At 37.5% G+C, this 18,520-nt stretch overlaps 1 long non-coding RNA gene across 3 annotated transcripts; it reads left to right on the top strand.

Annotated features, from left to right (window-relative positions):
• Positions 1–351: 351 nt before the first annotated feature.
• On the top strand, positions 352–17,593 carry LOC116419103. 3 transcript variants are annotated; one of them, XR_004229360.1, is made up of 6 exons: positions 352–543; positions 3,241–3,394; positions 3,522–3,589; positions 5,742–5,814; positions 15,184–15,293; positions 17,304–17,593. It is a non-coding gene; the product is annotated as an uncharacterized LOC116419103 (long non-coding RNA). The 3 variants fall into 3 exon arrangements; XR_004229359.1 differs by lacking the exon at positions 15,184–15,293; XR_004229361.1 differs by lacking the exons at positions 5,742–5,814; positions 15,184–15,293; positions 17,304–17,593 and adding an exon at positions 5,182–5,494.
• Positions 17,594–18,520: the final 927 nt, after the last annotated feature.

Raw genomic sequence — 18,520 nt, 5'->3', positions numbered from 1 at the left:
CCACTGTCTGATTTGGCCATGATTGGCTTTCCACATCCATCTTCAGATAATATCTGTTCTCACACACTATTACCACCTTTGTTTCACTATGCTAACAACTAGCTGACAGTAGAACTTCTGGTCTGGTTTTTCTCTCCCTCTCAGAATAAGCCTTCGCTTAAGTTCAAGAAAGAATAAAGGGAAAAAATCCCCAAACTAAGGGGTCGTGTTCATAGACACATGGTTGCTGGGTGGAAGAGCCTCCCTTTTCTGCATGTAGCAGCTCACAGATGTTCACCTCTAGGAAGGAAAACAAGAAGGATCAAAGTAGAGGTGGTTCACTCCTTCTCTATGCACTCTCATTTACAGCTCAGCAATTTGCCAGCCAGCGATCCTTCCACCTCCTCAACCAAAGTACCAACCCCTCAGTCACTCATGCCTAGAAATAGAGTTATCAAGTCTTCACACCTGGCTGGACTGGAAGCAAGCAAAGAATATCATCATGTGCCCTAAGCCAGAGAGGAAGCATCTGTACCCACTTCCCAAGGACTACTCCCCCATCAGGTAGTTTCCCAATGTACATATGGATTTCTGTATAACTATGAATACATCCCTTGGACTCTCTCTGTTTTAATTGTCTTATCTGCAAGATAAGAGAGCTAAACTAAATGTTCTTCAAACTTACACTAAGCTCTCTCTCCACATGTTTGCATGCTTATAAATTTATGTGTATATGCGTGCATGTAAAAACATATATGTGTGTGCATATGGACATACACAATAGAACAGAAAAAGAGAATCGCTTATGAAACTGCAGGTTTCTGTTATGGACACCTTGCTTTTCTTTTTTAAATGTATAAATTCAGCTTGCAATGATGATCTCATAAGTCATATATAGTTGGAAATTCTAAGAGGTTGTTAATAAGAACAATCAAAATCAGGTGAAAGAATCAAACCCACCTTTCAGACCATTCAAACTACTTTCACTAGCTTTCATAAGGAATAACTGAGGCTCGTGAGTAGTTGTTCTCTTCTCTCATGTAGTCTCTCTAGTGAAAGAAAGTAATGAAATGGTTAAACAGTAGGGACTACAAAGGAAAAGAAAAAGAGGGTGGGAAGATAGCTCTTAAAACATCTAAGCACTAGATAATCAACACTGGAACAATTGAGCTGATTGTATGAAAGAACCCTATGTGCTCCCAACCGAAGATGTTAACCACTCCCATGAAACTCCCTTGTCACAGGACATGGCATCCGTCTGTAAAAAGAAGGCTGTTTTAGTTTTTTCAATATATTTATTGAAATATTTTTAATATTTCAATATATTTTCAAAAAATAAGCATAGCAGATTAAAAGCTCTTTTCTTTCTTTCCTCATTTGTTTTCTTTCTTGCTTCCTTTTTCTTCCTCCTTCCCTTCTTTTTCCTTTCTTTCCTTTTCTTTCTTTTTCTTCCTTCCCTTCTTTCATTCCTTTTATTTTTTTCTTCTTTCCTTCCTTCCTTTCTTTTTCTTTTTTTACACAGAGGTGACAGAATTAAAACTTGATCCACTTAAGGCCAATCTTTTGGGAAGTACTAATTCCAAACCCTAGGGTCCCTATTGAAAATCCTTGCACAGTTAGCCACCTCTAGGACAGCAGGTACTGGGTGAACATTGCAGAGGCTCTATTCCTGCAGTGTAGCAACCTTGGAATTTAACCTCTCCTGCTTATTAAAACAACAAATTACCCACCATGAGAACCGCCAAGTGCACTCAGATGGAAAATGGTCCCTTTTTTATGAAGTGATTTAATTAGAAGCAATTTTCCCATCAGTTTAGCTGTCAGAGCAAGGGTTCAGGCAGGCACTGAGATGGAGTGTGTGGCCTGGAGCCTTTCTCTCCTTCCTGCTGCTGCCTCTTGGAGAAGGGTGAAACTGAAGTCACTTCTGAGAAAATGGTTTCTTTCCCAAACTGGAAAAGAAAGGAGATTTGATCGTGGAGGTCATTAGAAAAAAATGCTCAGGCAGCAACTTCTCTACTGTTCAGAAAAAAATCCAAGCCTTTTGCTTCTCCCACATCCATTTTTTAGCAGTGGAATAATGAAAGAAAAGGAAATTCAGAGGTCCTCATATTATTCTGTGGTTAGAGAACTCTGACAGATTGGAGTAAAGAGCTAGGGAGCTGTTGAAGCTCTCTTCAATTGCTTTGAGAATTTGGTTAAAAAGGAGTATGTCCATTATTCTGGACCAGCCTTCCAGGTTTATAGCTATTTTTCCACCTTATATCTATGTTTGAACATATATTTACATAGAACTTTAAAGTTTTCAAAGCACTTTATATATATATATAGATATATAGATATAGATATCTATAGATATAGATATATCTATATCTATAGGAGCAACCTCCTAGACACAAACCTCATTTGACACAACAGCTCTATAAGGCAGGTATTATATCCCCATTTTATAGATGAGGAAACTGAAGTTTACAAGTGAACAACTTGTCCATTACACAGCTAAGAAAGTGTCTGAAACAGGATTTGAATTCAGGTTTTCCTGACTCCAAGTCCAGTACTCTATACACTAAGCTACCTATATGATTGGTCTATGTATTCACACAATACATACACACACAGCTTACATTGTCAATAGATTAATTAGTAAGTATTAAGCACCTATGTGTCAGGTACTGTGCTAGTTACTAGGGACAAAAAGACAAAAGGCCCTGGAAGACCTTACAAGGAGACAACATAGGAGATAATATATACTTTGCGTGTCTGTGTGTCTATACATATATTACCAAAGTAGCAAAATTATCCACCTTTCAGAGAGAATATAGTTTCAATATATAGTTTGGAAAGTAAATCTTTTTCACTTGGCATGTTGCTTAGGATCACCTGTGACTAGTATCCAGTTCTCTCTGGGACTTTTCAGGGTTGGCAGTATACATCAGGGAAACAAACACCAGAAAGGTCCTTTTGCCTATAAATTCTTCCACTGGCATTTCCAAGTTGCCCCAAATCCATGTTATTTCAGTCATTCAATCAGTAAGCATTTATTGAATTATGTCTCAAGTCAACATGCATTTTATTAAGCATTTACTATACTTAAAGCAAGTATTTGGCTAAGCTCTGGGGATATGGGTATAACAATCTCTGGCAAAAGCTTAGCTGGCCATGAAAGCCAGTAAGATTTGGAATTATTCCTGATTGGTTGACAGAAAACTAACTGATCAATATTCTGCTGAAAGGGTAGAGACTTTTCCCATATCTTCTATATAGAGACAGTTTGGGGAGTCTTGAACAAGGAGAACAAGAAGAGAAATAAAACAGTAGTACCTCGACAGCAGCACGACTGGGACAGCATCTGCTGTGTGTCCTATCTATGGTTCCTTTCTTCAAGACCAAGAAAGATGACCTATCTATGGAAAAGCAGGTAGATATATGATTGTGTTTTTAGCACTGACATCCAATTAAAAAAATTATAGAAAATCATATGCTAATTCTTTCTTTTTTCCTTCCTTCCTTTTTTTTTTTTTTTTTTTTTTGCTTGAGAATGGCAGAATGGTAACTTGATCCACTGTCACAAGTAGAAAAACATTGAAAGAAACAAATCAACCAGGAGATCAAGGTAATCTCTACCCAGTGGGCCTCTACATTTCATTTAAAGATTTTGTTACAATATTCTATTGTTAGATTTAATATTGAGGGCACCAGGAAAGGGACACAGAAGAAAAGGGCTTTCTTAGTATAGAGCTGGGAGCTCAATCCCCAGCCTATTGTAAGACAGTTGTGCACCCTAACTTGGGGCATAAGAATGAGACACTTCATAACTTTAATTCTGAAGACAAAATCAGTATGAACATGGGCTATATTATAAATCTGCTTGGTAGACACAAGTCTGAGGGTAATCAGATATTACACAAAGTCCTTGTCCTCAAGGAGGCCACATTCTTATGGGTAAGACAACATACAAACAACTATGCACAATAGATACAAGATAAATTAGTGGCAACTTAAAAGGAAGGTACTAAAATTATATAAGACTGGGAAAGACTTCTTGCAAGAAGTAGGATTTTAACTAAGTTTCATAGTAACACAAAGAATTGAAAAAGCAGGAACAATGAGGGAGAACATTCCAAGCATTATAGATAGCCAGTGAAAATGCATGTAGGTGAGAGATGGAGTGCCATGTGGAAATAATAACAAGGAGGCCAGTGTCACTGGATTGCAGTAATGGCATCAATTATAAAAAGACTGACAAGGTTTTAAAAAAACACCCTAGAAGGCCAATTCAATTATTTAAGTGTGAGAAATGAAGAAAGAAAAAAAGGAAGGGAGAGGGGAAGGAAGGAAGGAAGGAAGGAAGGAAGGAAGGAAGGAAGGAAGGAAGGAAGGAAGGAAGGAAGGAAAGGAGGGAGAGAGGGAAGAAGGAATGAAGAAGAAGAAAAAAGAGAGAAAGAAAAAAAGAAAAGCTCAGAGGAGAGAAAAATGTGTGTATATACACACAATATGTATAATATACATATGTAGACATACATGTATGTGTCTCTATGCACATATACAATGTGCATACTGTGTGCATATGCATATATATGTATAATTGACAGGGTTTGTCAACAGATTAGATATGGAAGAAAGGGAATGAAGAGTTGGGGATGAAACAAAGGTTGTGATTCTTGATTGGTAGGATGATATTCTCAACAATAATAGCAAAGGCTTTGTAGAAAAGATAATTAGTTCCATTTTTGGACATATTAAGCTTAAAATGTCTATGAGACATCTGGTTCAAGATGTCCTATTTTTAAGATGCATTTGGATGGCTGATCTATAGGAAGCTTTCCAACTGAATTGACATATATTACAGATGGACAATAGGCTGAACCCAGAGTTGAAAAGAAAAAAAAAGTGAGCTGAATTGCTTAAAACAAAATGCAAAGCTCTTTTACTGACCTTAAGCTTCTCATAAAAACAACTCTAACCTTGGGCTCAAAACTAGGTATTTTCATAATTTTCATCCTCATTGATGGAAAGAATGATTACTTAATGCCCTTATGTCTGCAGCAATGAGCTTGAAAGGAGTTTCTTTTTCTGGCTTCTGACTTTTAGAGTAGCCACATATGGTTCCTGGCTCTCTTCTCAGGAAGAAGCTGACGTGTAAAGGAATTGGTACTTCAACATGTGAGTTCCTTCTGGACTCTTAACATTTTTCTCTTCCTTTAGGCCTCTCTCTAAAGAAAGCCAGGAACCATATGTATCCACTCTAAAAGCTGGAAGCCAGAAAAAGAAACTTCTCTCAGGCTCTTCCTAGCTCTACTACTCATGTAAATCACTCAGATAAAAATTCCATCACAGAGGAAAGTTTTGTGCAAATACTTGAGGCAAGTACACAATGGCTCATCTTTTCAAATTATAGACAGCCAGTGAAAATGCATGTAGGTGGAGGCTAGTGTCACTAGATTGCATTAATGGCATCAATTATAAAAAGACTAACAAGGTTTAAAAAAAAAAGGCCCTAAAAGGCTAATTCAATCATTCCAAGTATGAGAAAGAAAGAAAGGAAGGGGGGAAGGAAGGAAGGAAGGAAGGAAGGAAGGAAGGAAGGAAGGAAGGAAGGGAAGGAGGGAGGGAGGGAAGGAGGGGGGAAGGGAGGGAGGGAGGGAAGGGGGAAGGGAGAGAGGGAGGGAAACAAGGAGAGAGAGAAGGAGGGAAGGAGGGAGGGAGGAAGAAGAGAGAAGGAAGGAAGGAATTTTAATATTTTAAAAAGTCTTACCATTTGGCAGCAAATTATGAGACACCATTACCTTTGAAACCCCAAAGACGAACTTCATACTGAAGTCAATGGAAAGACATATGGTGAGTGTGAACAGGTTACAGGTTTGTGAAAGATAGTGTCAAGGAATTGTCAGACAGGAAGAGAAAAAAATTGTCACATGACAAGAGCAAGGGACATCAAATAGATGAAGTCCTCCATCTGTACCGGGAGAAATTGAGGAAAGCCTCCAGCAAGTTAGATGAATGCCCTGTGCTGAATTCCTGGGAGAACACAGACAAGCTTCAAAGCATGAACAGGCAAGGATAGATGATCAATTGCACCATTAGAAGGAAGGTCCGAATTAATTAATCCCAGATCCATTTAAATATTTGAGGCACTGTATTTTGTTCTGGGAAGAAAAATAATCAATCTATAAGAATCAATTAATTAATAAATATTTATTAAGAGCTTACTGTGTGATAGGCACTGGAACTACAAAGATAAAAATAAAATTTCCAGGCCCAAGGAGTTTATGTCTTATCAGGGGACAAAAGATGTATCTATAAGTAGTATATGCACATATACAAATAGGCATGTGCCTCTAGAGAGATGTACATACACACATACATATGAATATAAGCATATATTTATATATGGATTTATATTCATAGAATAAATAGAAGGGGTGGCCTAATATTGAAGAAAAAGAAAAGAAAAAATGAAAAATTGTCCCTATCCTCAAGGGGCTATATTCTGTTAGGCTAAGGAATTGAAGACTCTTGTTAAAATGCAAATAAAATCCAAGTTGATATATAAAGCTATTATCTACAATGTCAATGTTAGTTCAGTTCAATGATTCATATCTTGGTTCTGTCACTTGCTACGATTATGACCTTGTGCAAGTCAATTAACCTGTTTTGGCCTCAGTTTCCTTATAAAGAAATTGTAATAGCTGATTTCTTTCTAAAGTCCCTTCCAGGAACAAATCAATAACTGCATGATCCTACAATGATGTTTCTTGAGTGATGATAATGGGTCTACCTGTGTGCAAGATATTGGGGAAGGGAAGTGTTAGACTTAAGCTTTACCCTTAAGGTAATTACAGTCTGACTCCTTTGGTGGGTCAGATTTGTGAATTCTTTAATGGACATCTGACCACTGACACAACTCATGTGGACAGTTAGGCCTGTCTCTCCAGCCAGGTCTTTAATCTAAATTTGATTTTATTCTAAAGTCTAGAGGGAAGGGAAAGAATGTGAGAGAAAAGTGACTGTTAACTCCAACAGGTTTCATCTTCTCCTGGCTCCTAGCCAAACTAATCCCCTGAAAGATTGATTTCCTCTCCAGTCAGCATCTTGTTCAGCATTTCTTCTCACTGTGCTTCTGGCCATCTCCTCAGACAACCGTCCATCATCCTGAAACTACCTTTTGCTCTTTCAATAAATCAGCAGACAGAAGCTGGAGATGCAGAAAGCAAATTCACAGAATAGAATCAACCCACAGATTCATTTTCCTCCTCATTAGGTGCCCTCATTCTAGGTGGAAGGGGGTAGGTCTTATTTAGCTATCATGAGGTCACTGCTGGGGAGACTGCACAGGATAGGGAGAGCAGAAGCACACTGGGGAACAATAGCATGCCATTTGAAAGCCTCCTATTTAAACTTACTGTTTCTCACATGGCATGACAGCTAGAGTTCTGGAAATCAGGAATCAGGAAATCCTGAGTTCAAATTCTGTATCCAGCAACTACTCGGTGACTCTGGGCCAATTGCATAGTCTCCATACCAAAGCTTCTTAAACTGTGGATTGCGACCTTATATGGGGTTGTATAACTGACTGTGGGGGTTGCAAAATTATGATTTATTATCAGTAAATATTTGGTTTGTATTCCTATTTTGTTTACCTGTATACTGAGGGCCAGGTAAACATTTTTCAAGTGAAAAGGGGTTGAGAGTGGGAAAAGTTTCAAGACTCAACTCAGTTTCTTAATCTGTAAAGTGAGGATAATAATATTTGTAATACCTATATCACCAGGTAATTGTGAGGTTCAAATAATATAATGTATGCATAAGTGATTGGCCCTTTAAGGGAGGTAGACTATGCTTGCAAGGGGCACACACCTGTTTCTGAGAAAAGCTTTTGCCATCTTAACTCTACCTGGGCAGTTCACTTGTCTGGATCATAGGTCTGCTCAAAATCTAAGAAAAATAGTTATCCTGACTCAATTCTGAGCGATTTATTTCTCATTTTGAACACAACAAGCTGTAGTATACTGGAATATTATGAAGACCAACACTGTTCTGTGATTATGGGGAAAATGCAAGCTATTTGATTATACAGAGAAGATTTGAATTGGTTTTGAAACATCAGCTAAAATGGGGTCATTCAGCAAAGTGTTTGAAGCCAGAAAATTAAGAGAAGAGCGAGACTGGAGGTAGAGGATGGGGAGGGGAGAGAGAAGTAAAAGACTTTGATCTGCATCAGCTAAACTTGAATCCAAAAAATGATAGAAACTAAAGTTGCCATGGAATATTAAATCAAATTAAGCACAGGAACAGCTTAGAAACAGAGAATCATCTGTTCTGGAACATATTTTTTTAAATGCTAGTCAGTTATAACATGAAACAATTCAGTTTGGTAGTGAAAGTATATATTCTATATAGAAACTAAGTCCATCAAGGAACTTTTAGAGGCAATTTTTGAGTAGAAATCAGACCTTGAAGTTTACAATTTCTAGAGTTGTGAGTTATCTCGAGCATATGGGTTTTCCTCTCATGCATGTGTCTCCTGGTCAGATTTCTTCAACTATGTGCCTCCTCTCCCTCACAGATACAGACTGCAGGGATAGGAGAGCATGCACTAGATTCATTGTTGATTTAATGAAGTTATTGTTCTTTTGTTTGCTTTAATTGAATGCTTGCAATGTTATTATTTATTTTGCTTTATGTAAATAGTTATGTTTAAGATCTAAAATCTCGTCATTATAAGTGACTAGCTTTGTGTAAATGGAAACCCATTAGTGGAAGCTCAAGAACTAACATGATGAATACGGAGAATGTTTCTCCACAACAGAGATATTCATAGGAATCATGTGATAGTAATTCTTTACTGGGAATATAGACTTGCCATTGTAAAAAATAGTCTGGAATAAGTTGAATCAGCCCAGAGTGTGAATAGGTATCTACGTACAAATATGACAGAAGCGAGTTCCTAATGGATTGGTCACTTCATGATTTACATATGTATATGTGTGTGTGTAAAATTAAATGTGTAAAATGCTCTGGAAACTTTAAAAACTGCATAAATGCCAATTATTGTTATAGGTAGCAAAAGAACCACCACATCTAGACTCTAATACCACAATATGTAATATACTAAATAAAGGAATGAAAAGAATATTGTAAAAATTGAAAAAGAGCAGATTCCTGACCAAATATATACAGAGAATGTCACAATTTTAAAAAATAAGGTGTAGCTTTTAAGATAACTCAGAAGGACAAGCTTTCAGAACAATAGAAATAATCAAGGAAAATAATAGCGACATATATTTATATAGTATTGTGAGGTTTGCAAAGTACTCTACACACATTACCTCATTCATTATACACATTCACATACATTATTTCTTGATAGAAATAGAGACAAGGCTTGGAATTTCATTGTTATAGGATACTCTCAGGTGAAGAAACTTCCTCTATTCAAGTAGGTCAATACCTTCTCTGCAACTTGCCTTAGAAAGTTATCCAAGCCACTTAGAAGTTAGGTGACTGGCATAGAGTCACACCAGCAGCATGGATCAGAGTCAGGACTTTAGTCCAGGTTTTTCTGGTTTTAAGACCACTTCTCCATCTCCTAGCCAGGGCTCCTCAAACTTTTTAAGTAGGGGGCCAGTTCACTGTCCCTGAGACTGTTGGAAGGCCGGACTATAGTAAAAGCAAAAACTTTGTTTTGTGGGCCTTTAAATAAAGAAACTTCATAGGCCTGGGTGAGGGGGATAAACGTCCTCAGCTGCTGCATCTGGCCTGCGGGCCATAGTTTGAGGACTCCTGTCCTAGACCATCCTGCCTCTTCTATTCCATAGCACCTGGGAGAAAGTATTATTACTAACAACAGCAAGAAGATTGAAAGGACACCTGTAACAACCAGTCTATATGCCTAATTTTTTATCTCTATCAAAGCCTAAAATATATATGGAGCTCATCCTTGATTAAACTATGAGAAGGTAACAAGCAGACTCTGATTATTTTCTACTGTAAATCATATCTTCATCTTCACTCAGCTACACAGTTCAATGGATAGAGCATTGGAACTAGATATAGGAAGACTCTAGTCTCGGAACCTTGCTGGTGTGAGACTGAGACAGGTGCTTCCATTTCCTCTACTATAGCATCTATCTCCCAGAGCTGTGAGGATCAAATGAGGCAATAATTGTAAAGCACTTAGCACAATGTCTGGCACATAGTAAGTACTATATAGATGCAAGCTAAGATTATAATCGTGATTTTTATCTTCACAGCCGCACAATTTACTGACAGTAGTGATTTCAAGGACTCTTTGTGATTACTGTTTGTACTCTCAAATAAAGATGTGATTTCAGTGACCTAGATGTTCCTGCTAATGATGCAAGTGCCAGTACAGCCATACCTGCCCACCCTGTGAGGGAAGGCCATATCCTTCCATAAAACCCAACATGCTGAGGACATTCACTTTCTCCTGACATTGAGAAGATACTAGTAGAGCATTTGAGCTGCCCACTTATTAACTAGGTAACACAGTGGATAGAATACTGGCTTGGAGTCAGGAAAACTTGGATTCAAATCAAGATTCACTTACTAGTTAGGTGACCCTGGAAAGTCACTTAAAAAAAAAAAACTCAGTGTGCCTCAGTTTCCTTTTCTGTAAAATAAATCCCAGAGTTACTGCAAGAGTAAAATAAGATAATATTTGTGGAGGATTTTGCAATCCTTAAATCACAATATATGCTAGTTATTATTGTTGTTGTCTATTGCTTTGTTGTTATTTTTGATATTCCTTATTTTCACCACATGGTCAGCCCATCTTTTTATTGCTCATTCATTTAGCTGATTTTTTTCTCTACCACTGCCACAATGTTATATTCAACTCTCTCAGGATCAGAGGAGTAACACTACTGTGGGCAGTTACACTATCCTCTTCCCCCAACTCTCTACCCTTAATCTTGAGTTCCCACTGATGTGCTCCATTTTACGGAAGCCACGCTTTCACAGTGATGAAAGAATCTTTTCTTTAATCTTCTCTGAAGTTCTTTATCTGTCATATATTGCAGCCAACTTATACCTAATAAGCTCCTCTCCATTACCTTTCATATAATAATATTGATTTTTTATTTTTATAGAGACTTTCAGCCACTCAACAATATCAGTAGAATACTGGTGATATAAAGATAGGCCTTTGTTTCTGAGGAAATTTTGGAGTCAGTGGAGAGACTGAGAGCTGAGAAAAAACTAAGAAAGCTGGTCTGTTAGAAATGGATTTCAGGAGGTAAATGTATTTAGCCTCCTGACTCTTTACCATATCTGAGAGACCTAGAAAAGAAAGGAATCACATAATCCCAAAGGAGGCAGTGACCAGAGGCAGAGGGGAAATTTTGAGTATTCCTGGGCCAAGCTTCGTGGAGAAAAAAGAAGACCCTTAACAAAGGAATGTTTTTGGTTAAAGCAAATTCCTGAACCCAGCCTTCAGGACAAAGAAGGCAGAGTTCCTGTATGAACAATGCCAAATTGCTGGATTAAGCAAAGGAATTCTGAGACCTGGAAGGAGCCAGAGCCAAAGGACAGATGTGATAAAGAGGGATAAAGAGGTCTTGCATTCCACTGTCCTGAGTCATGTGGACTGTGATTCTCATCTAATGCTTTTTTAGTTGTTTTTCAGTCACGTCTGACTCTGTGACCCCATTTGGGTTTTCTTGGCAAAGATACTGGAGGGGTTTGTCATTTCCTTCTCCAGCTCATTTTACACATGAGGAAACTAAACAATGACTTGCCCAGGGTCACACAGCTAGCAAGTGTCTGAGACTATATTTGAACTCAAGAAAATGGTTCTTTCTGACTCCAAGCCCCTGGCACTCTATACACTATGGTGCTACCTAGCTTCCCTATATAAATGGTAACTGTTATTATCACTGTTATTCCCATGGAATCAGGCCAGATCTCTTTAAGGTATTTGGGTATTTCTTCTAAAAGAGGCTTTGAAATGTTCTTGGGTGTGACACAATCAGCCCACTGTCATCTGCACCCCCCTATTTCATAAGCACAGCCAACACTCTGAGATTACAGTTCCATGGTGGTGGTGATTCCGTCGCTGATGATGGAAAAATTTGTTTTAAGTATTTTTGAATATCTTTCCATTTTTCTTCTGTCCTTCAATTTTATCCTTAAATGCACTCTGGATCACTTTGTTTTGGGTTTCTTGCTGTAATTGTACACACATTATTCTTCTCTGCAATATTTTACAAATGAGTTCATATTCAGAGCTGGTGTTTGATTTTGGTTGATATTTTTCTCCAATTGTTAAGAAAGTCAAGTATTTGCTGCCCAAGACACTTTTTGGGCTCCTTTGGTTTCCATTGTCAACCTTTTATTTGAAATATCAGTCATTAAATGGTACATACTCTTTGACCCAGCAAAACCTCTACTAAAAAGGTCAAAGACAGAGGGATAGGACCCACATGAGGGAAAAATTCATAGCAGGACTTTTTGTTGTAATAAAGAACCAGAAACAAAATAGGAATCCATAAATTGGGAGCAAATCACAGTGTATGAATGTATTAGGTGGTATGTTAATGTAACATATCATCATGTCATAAGAAAAGAAGCAGGAGACAAGTTCAGAGAAACCTAGGAAAATTTCTATTAGCTAAAGCAGAGTGAGCAGTACTAGGAGAACTAGTTATACAATAACAACACTGTAAAGGCAAACAACTTTGAAACATTTGAGAATTCTTATAACTGACAACTGTAAAAGACAGATGACAAGCACACTCCCCAGCTCTCAGCAGAGAAATGACAGAGAAGAGGTATGGAACACGAGGCATATATTTTTAGCCGCAGCCAATGTGTGGGTTTGTTTAGCTTGATTACACTTATTTGTTGCAAAGAAAAGTTTCCATTCTTTGCTTGGAAATGGTAGTGTTGAGCTGATAGTGATTTTTTAAATGCAGAAGCAAGTTAAGAAAGGTACACAGGCAAGGAAAATAATTTTGTTACTTGAATATTAGATTTAATATGTACTTTTAAAAATATTTGTAATAGAAATTCAGTTTCACATATAGTTCTCTTTCTTTGTCCTTTTATATTGAAATGTTCTTTATTTGTTGATATTTATTAAGTTCATGATGAAAAAGAAAATATTTTTAATTTATTATTTATTTATTTTTAATATTGAATTTTAAGATTCCCTTCCATCCTTCCCCCACTCATTGTGAAGGCAAACAATATATCCAATTACATGCATATTGAAAAGAAAAGAAAGCAGAGAGAGAGAGGGAGAAAGAGAAGGAGAAAGGAAGGAAGGAAGGAAGGAAGGAAGGAAGGAAGGAAGGAAGGAAGGAAGGAAGGAAGGAAGGAAGGAAGGAAGGAAGGAAGGAAGGAAGAAAAAGAAAGAAAAAAATTATTTGTACTCGGAGCTCATCTCTGGAAATAGCATTTTTCATTATGAATCCTTCAAAATTGTCTTGAATCATTGTATGGATCAGAGTTGGTTTCGTCTTTTATCATCGTTACAATATTAATTACTTTTACTGTGTACAATGATCTCCTGGTTCTGCTCACTTCATTCTGTATTAATTTATATAGCTCTTCTCAGGTTTTTCTGAAATAATTCCCCTCTTTATTTCTTATAGCTCAATAATATTCTTTCTTAATCATATATCACAACTTGCTAAGCCATTCTCAAATTGAGAGGCATTTCCTTGATTTTTAATTCTTTGCCACAACATAAAGAGCTGACATATATAGTTACATACATGTCCTTTCCTTTTTTCTTTTATCACTTTGTGATACAATCCTAGCAGTGCTATTGCTGGGTCAAAGGATATGCACAGTTTTATAATTCTTTGGGCATAATTACAAATTCTTCTCCAGAATGTTGGAACAATTCACAACTCCACTAACAGGACAATTTGTTCATTCATTTTTCCATCATGTCCAACATTTTATGATTCCATTTGGGGTTTTCTTGGCAAAGATACTGGAGTAATTTGAATTCATTTTATAGATGAGAAAACTGAGGCAAACAGGATGAAGTGACTTGCCCTGGGTTACACAGCTAGTAAGTGTCTAAGGTCAAATTTGAATTCAGGTCTTCCTGACTCCAGGACCTGCTCTTACCCACTGTTTCTACTTAAAAAAAAAATTAATTACGATACTCTATTCTCTCTTTTCCATCCATTATTCATTTTTTGTTATCAGTAATTTGTTTAAAAGGGTTGTTTCATTTTCATGTGATGTCTTTTTCTCATTTTTATTCTTCTGATTTTATGCCAATTTTGATCTTTGTTTTTAACAAGTCAGTGATCTCACTGTACACTGACAATTAATTCAGCGACGACACTATTAGTAACAAGGTGTTTTTTACCTATAGTAATATAATCAATTTAATTTTTGTGATGATCAGATTTTTCTGATATTCATCTTATCTGATACTACCAATTATTTTGTTTATAAGTTGTCTCCTTCAATTATAATTTATTATATATTTTTAAATCAACCTATACATAATAGAGTTTTGTGATTTCATATCAAATCAACTTTTTCTAGCCTCTATGATATCCAGAAATGCTCGCTTTTTTGCTGTTTGAGTGAAGAAGAAAAAAATTTAAAATTTAAAATTAATATTTTTGGCAAGGTTTCTAAAATGGAACATGAGAACAATGATGTAGATACAGCTTATCCAAATTTTAGTAAAGCATTTGATAAACTATATCATGTTTTATTTCTTGCAGAAAATGTGGAAAGATGTGGACATTTACAAAATTAGATAGATACAGAACTGGCTAAGTGAATTCAAAGGATAGTCATTAATGGTTCAATGTTGCCTTGGCAAGATTATCAGTGGAGTGCCCACAGCATTTGTCCTTAATTTCATCAGTGGTTTGGATAAAACTGCACATGAATGGATGGATGACAAAGCATTTATTAAGTACTTATTGAGTTCAAAATACTGTGCTGGGAATACAAAAGCAGAGATAGCGCACACACAAAAAGAGAGATGTCACAAATAGGAGGTTTCAGCTTTATTATTATTTTATATTATTATTATTTATTTATTTTTAAGGTCCAAGGTCCCTAGACCTTAGGGCTCAAATCACAAAGTAAATTGTTATGTATCCTTAATGTCATGGTCAATGACAAAAGTCATCTCTGCTCAGATATTGAACGGTTTGATAGGAACAAGTGTTTTGGGACTAAGAACTTTCTTTTTTGCATTTTCAGAAGCTATGATCTGAGGATGGAGGGAGAAGCCCATCAGCTCCTGCTGAAGTGGTTCCCAGGTTGCAGATCCATAAGGATTGCTTTCCAGGATCATGGCTGTGGAGTCTGAGGTAGAAGCAGACCCACAAAACTGGTGATCTGAGGGAAATCCCTTTTAAGAGCTGTTAGGGTTTCCTTCCTATCAGTGGCAGTTGGTCAGTGATTAGAGTTGGTGATGGCAAGGGAAGTGAGCCCCTTCTACACAAGGATCGCGACCCTCAATGATCACAGTGTAGACTGTGTTGGAAGCAGGGCTGGTGATCTACCTGGGGATGGGGGACACACTGCTATTTCTGAGGCCGTTATTAGTGGTTGCTGTTGGTGGGGGCAAGGAAGGCAAGTGCCTTCTGCATGGGGATTATTCCCCTTAATAAAGATAAAGGGGGTCAGGCTGGAAGCAGGCTGGCAAACTGGTGGGGGAGAGGAACGGTTCTATTCCCAGATCTCTTGGGTTCTCAAGCTTGATGATTCTACTCAAGCTCAAGATGATTCTTCTGGTGTCTGAAGGAAGTAGTGAAAAAGGTGTTGGCTGGTAGTTTGGTTGACTTAGCATATGCTGCCTTTTTCCTCTCCCCCAGGGTACATCTCAGCTTCAGCCAGACTGACTTGCCTGGCAGATGGACAGCAGCTGGTGGGGATGGCTGACCCCTTTCTCTTCAGGGGTTGCATGCTCCTTTAATTTGCTGATGGCCCAAAGCTGGGAAGGGCAGCTAACAGTGGTTGACAGTGACAGAATCCAAAAGGATATTTCCATGCTGAAGCATTGAGCTGAATCTAATAGTATGAAGCTCAGTGGAGGCAAAAGCTTTACATGTTTAAAAATCAACTTCATAAAGACAGAATGGATGAGACATGGCTAGACGTTTGTCTGTTTAAAAAGATTGGGTTTTTTTTTAGTGGACTTAAAATGAGTCCCCTCTTATAGACTGAACTATCATCCCTATACAGGTGATTCTCAAATATTTTTTGTCTAGCCCTAACCTCCCTCCTTGACCTCCATTCCCTCATCTTTAACTGCCTATTGGACATCTCAAACAGAATATCTTACAGGCATCTTAAATCCAATATATCCAAACTGAATTCATTATTTTTCCCTGGAAACTCTCCCTTCTGAACTACCTCACTGCTGTTGGGGGTACCACCATTCTCCTAATTACTTAGATTCACAACCTAAGGGTCATATGTGACCCCTCACTCTCTCTTACATCCCCTTCCTTACATATTCCACATCCCACCAGTAACCAAGTCCTGCCATTTCTACTCTTGTAACATCTCAGGTCATACCCCCTTCTCTCTTTGGATACTGCTACCACTCTGGTGCAATCCTCATCACCCTGGTCCTGGGCCATTACAATACCTGCTGGCCACCTGGACTTTCTGCCTAGCGCCTCTCCCCACTACAATCCTTCCTTCACTCAGCTGTCAAATCGGTCTTAAAACACAAGTCTGGCCATGTTACCTCAAACTCCTACTCAATTAACTCCATTTTTCTCCAGTTTTAAATATAGAAACTTCTATTTGGCTTTTAATAAACTTCCATATTCTGGCTTCTTCCTACCTTTTCAGTCTTATCATGCCTTATTATCCTCTTGTCATTCTTTCAAGGAAAAATGGTGTTTCATGAGAGGAAGGGGAAAGCAGCTCACTCATGCAAACAGGTGGTTCAATGGATAGAGTGCTAGGCTTGGAGGGAACAGATGAGCTCAGTTCCAGCCTCAGACATTTACGAGCTGTATGATCTTGGGCAAGAGACCCAGCATTTTTCTGCCTCAGTTTCCTCAGCTGAAGATAATAAAAGTACATACATCATGGAATTGTTATGAAGATCAAGTGAGACAATATTTGTAAAGTGCTTAATACAGTGCCTGACACATAGTAGGTGCTTAATAAATGTTTGTTCCCTTCCCCAGGGACAGTCTTCACAGTGTGTAGTAAAAGTGCTTTAATGTGTATTTCCCATGTAATTACACAGCATATTAATAAGGTAAGTACTCAAGAGTCAGGTTGTAATAAAAAATAATGCTTTGATTTACCTCATCAAGAACATTCATCAAGAAAGTGGAATTTTTTTTTAACTGCAGGTGCCTGATGGCGAAAAATACAATGGTTCCAAGTGCATTTCATCTTGGATCTGAGGTCCTCAGCAGTCTTAGTCATCACTGTTTTTGTGCCATCAGGGAAAATGTCAACATGGTTGTTATGGGATGAGCCATGAAATTCAAAAAAGTTTATCTACACATTGTGTCAGCATCACCTGTCCTTGGTGTTAAGAAGTTCTCTATCCCCAAAGAGCTCTCAAACTGTGCATGTCCTTTGATCCAGCAGTATTGGGTCCTCACAAAAGAGGGAAAAGAACATGTACAAAAATGTTTGTGGCAGCCCTTTTTGTAGTGGCAAGAAACTAGAAACTAAATGGATGCCCATCAGCTGGGGAATGGCTAAATAAATTGTGGATATGAATGTTATGGAATATTATTGTTCTGTAAGAAATGACCAACAGGATGATTTCAGAAAGGCCTGGAGAGACTTACATAAACTGATGCTAAGTGAAATGAGCAGAACCAGGAGAACACTGTATACAACAACAACAAGATTATGTGATGATCAACTCAGACGGATATGGCTCTTTTCAACAGCAAAGTGATTCAGGCCAGTTCCAATGGTCTTGTGATGGAGAGAACCATCTTCACTCAGGGAGAGAGGGATGTAGGGCCTGAGTATGGGGTCACAACAGTATTTTCACTTTGCTGTTGTTTGCTTGCATTTTGTTTTCTTTCTCATTTTTTTCCTTTTTGATCTGATTTTTGTTGTGCAACATAATAATTGTGGAAATATGTATGGAAGAATTATACATATTTAACATAATTGTGGAAATATGTATAGAAGAATTATATATGTTTGACAGATTGGATTACTTGCTGTCTAGGGGAGGGGTGGAGGAAGGAAAGGAGAAAAAATTTGGAATACAAGGGTGAATGTTAAAAACAATCTTTGCATATATTTTGAAAATAAAAAGCTATTATCTAAAAAAATAAAGAAATCAAAAAAGAAAAAGATGTTCTTAAAATGACTAGTTGGCCCTGACATTGGGCAAACAGCAAGTGTAGTCACATCTGTAGATATGTCCATGGGGAGGCAAAGTACATTTCTGAAGATGACATTAATTCAGGCTTCATATTTGCAGCTTCATTTTTGTTAATATTTTATTTTCCCAATTACACATAAAGATACTTTTTAACATTCACTTTTATAAGATTTTGAACTCCATATTTTTCCCTTTCTCTCTTCCATCCACCTT

Source organism: Sarcophilus harrisii, chromosome 4, assembly GCF_902635505.1.
Source record: "Sarcophilus harrisii chromosome 4, mSarHar1.11, whole genome shotgun sequence".
Taxonomy (NCBI): Eukaryota; Metazoa; Chordata; class Mammalia; order Dasyuromorphia; family Dasyuridae; genus Sarcophilus; species Sarcophilus harrisii.
The sequence above is the reverse complement of the archived record's forward strand: the minus strand, read 5'-3'. Positions and strand labels throughout refer to the sequence as shown.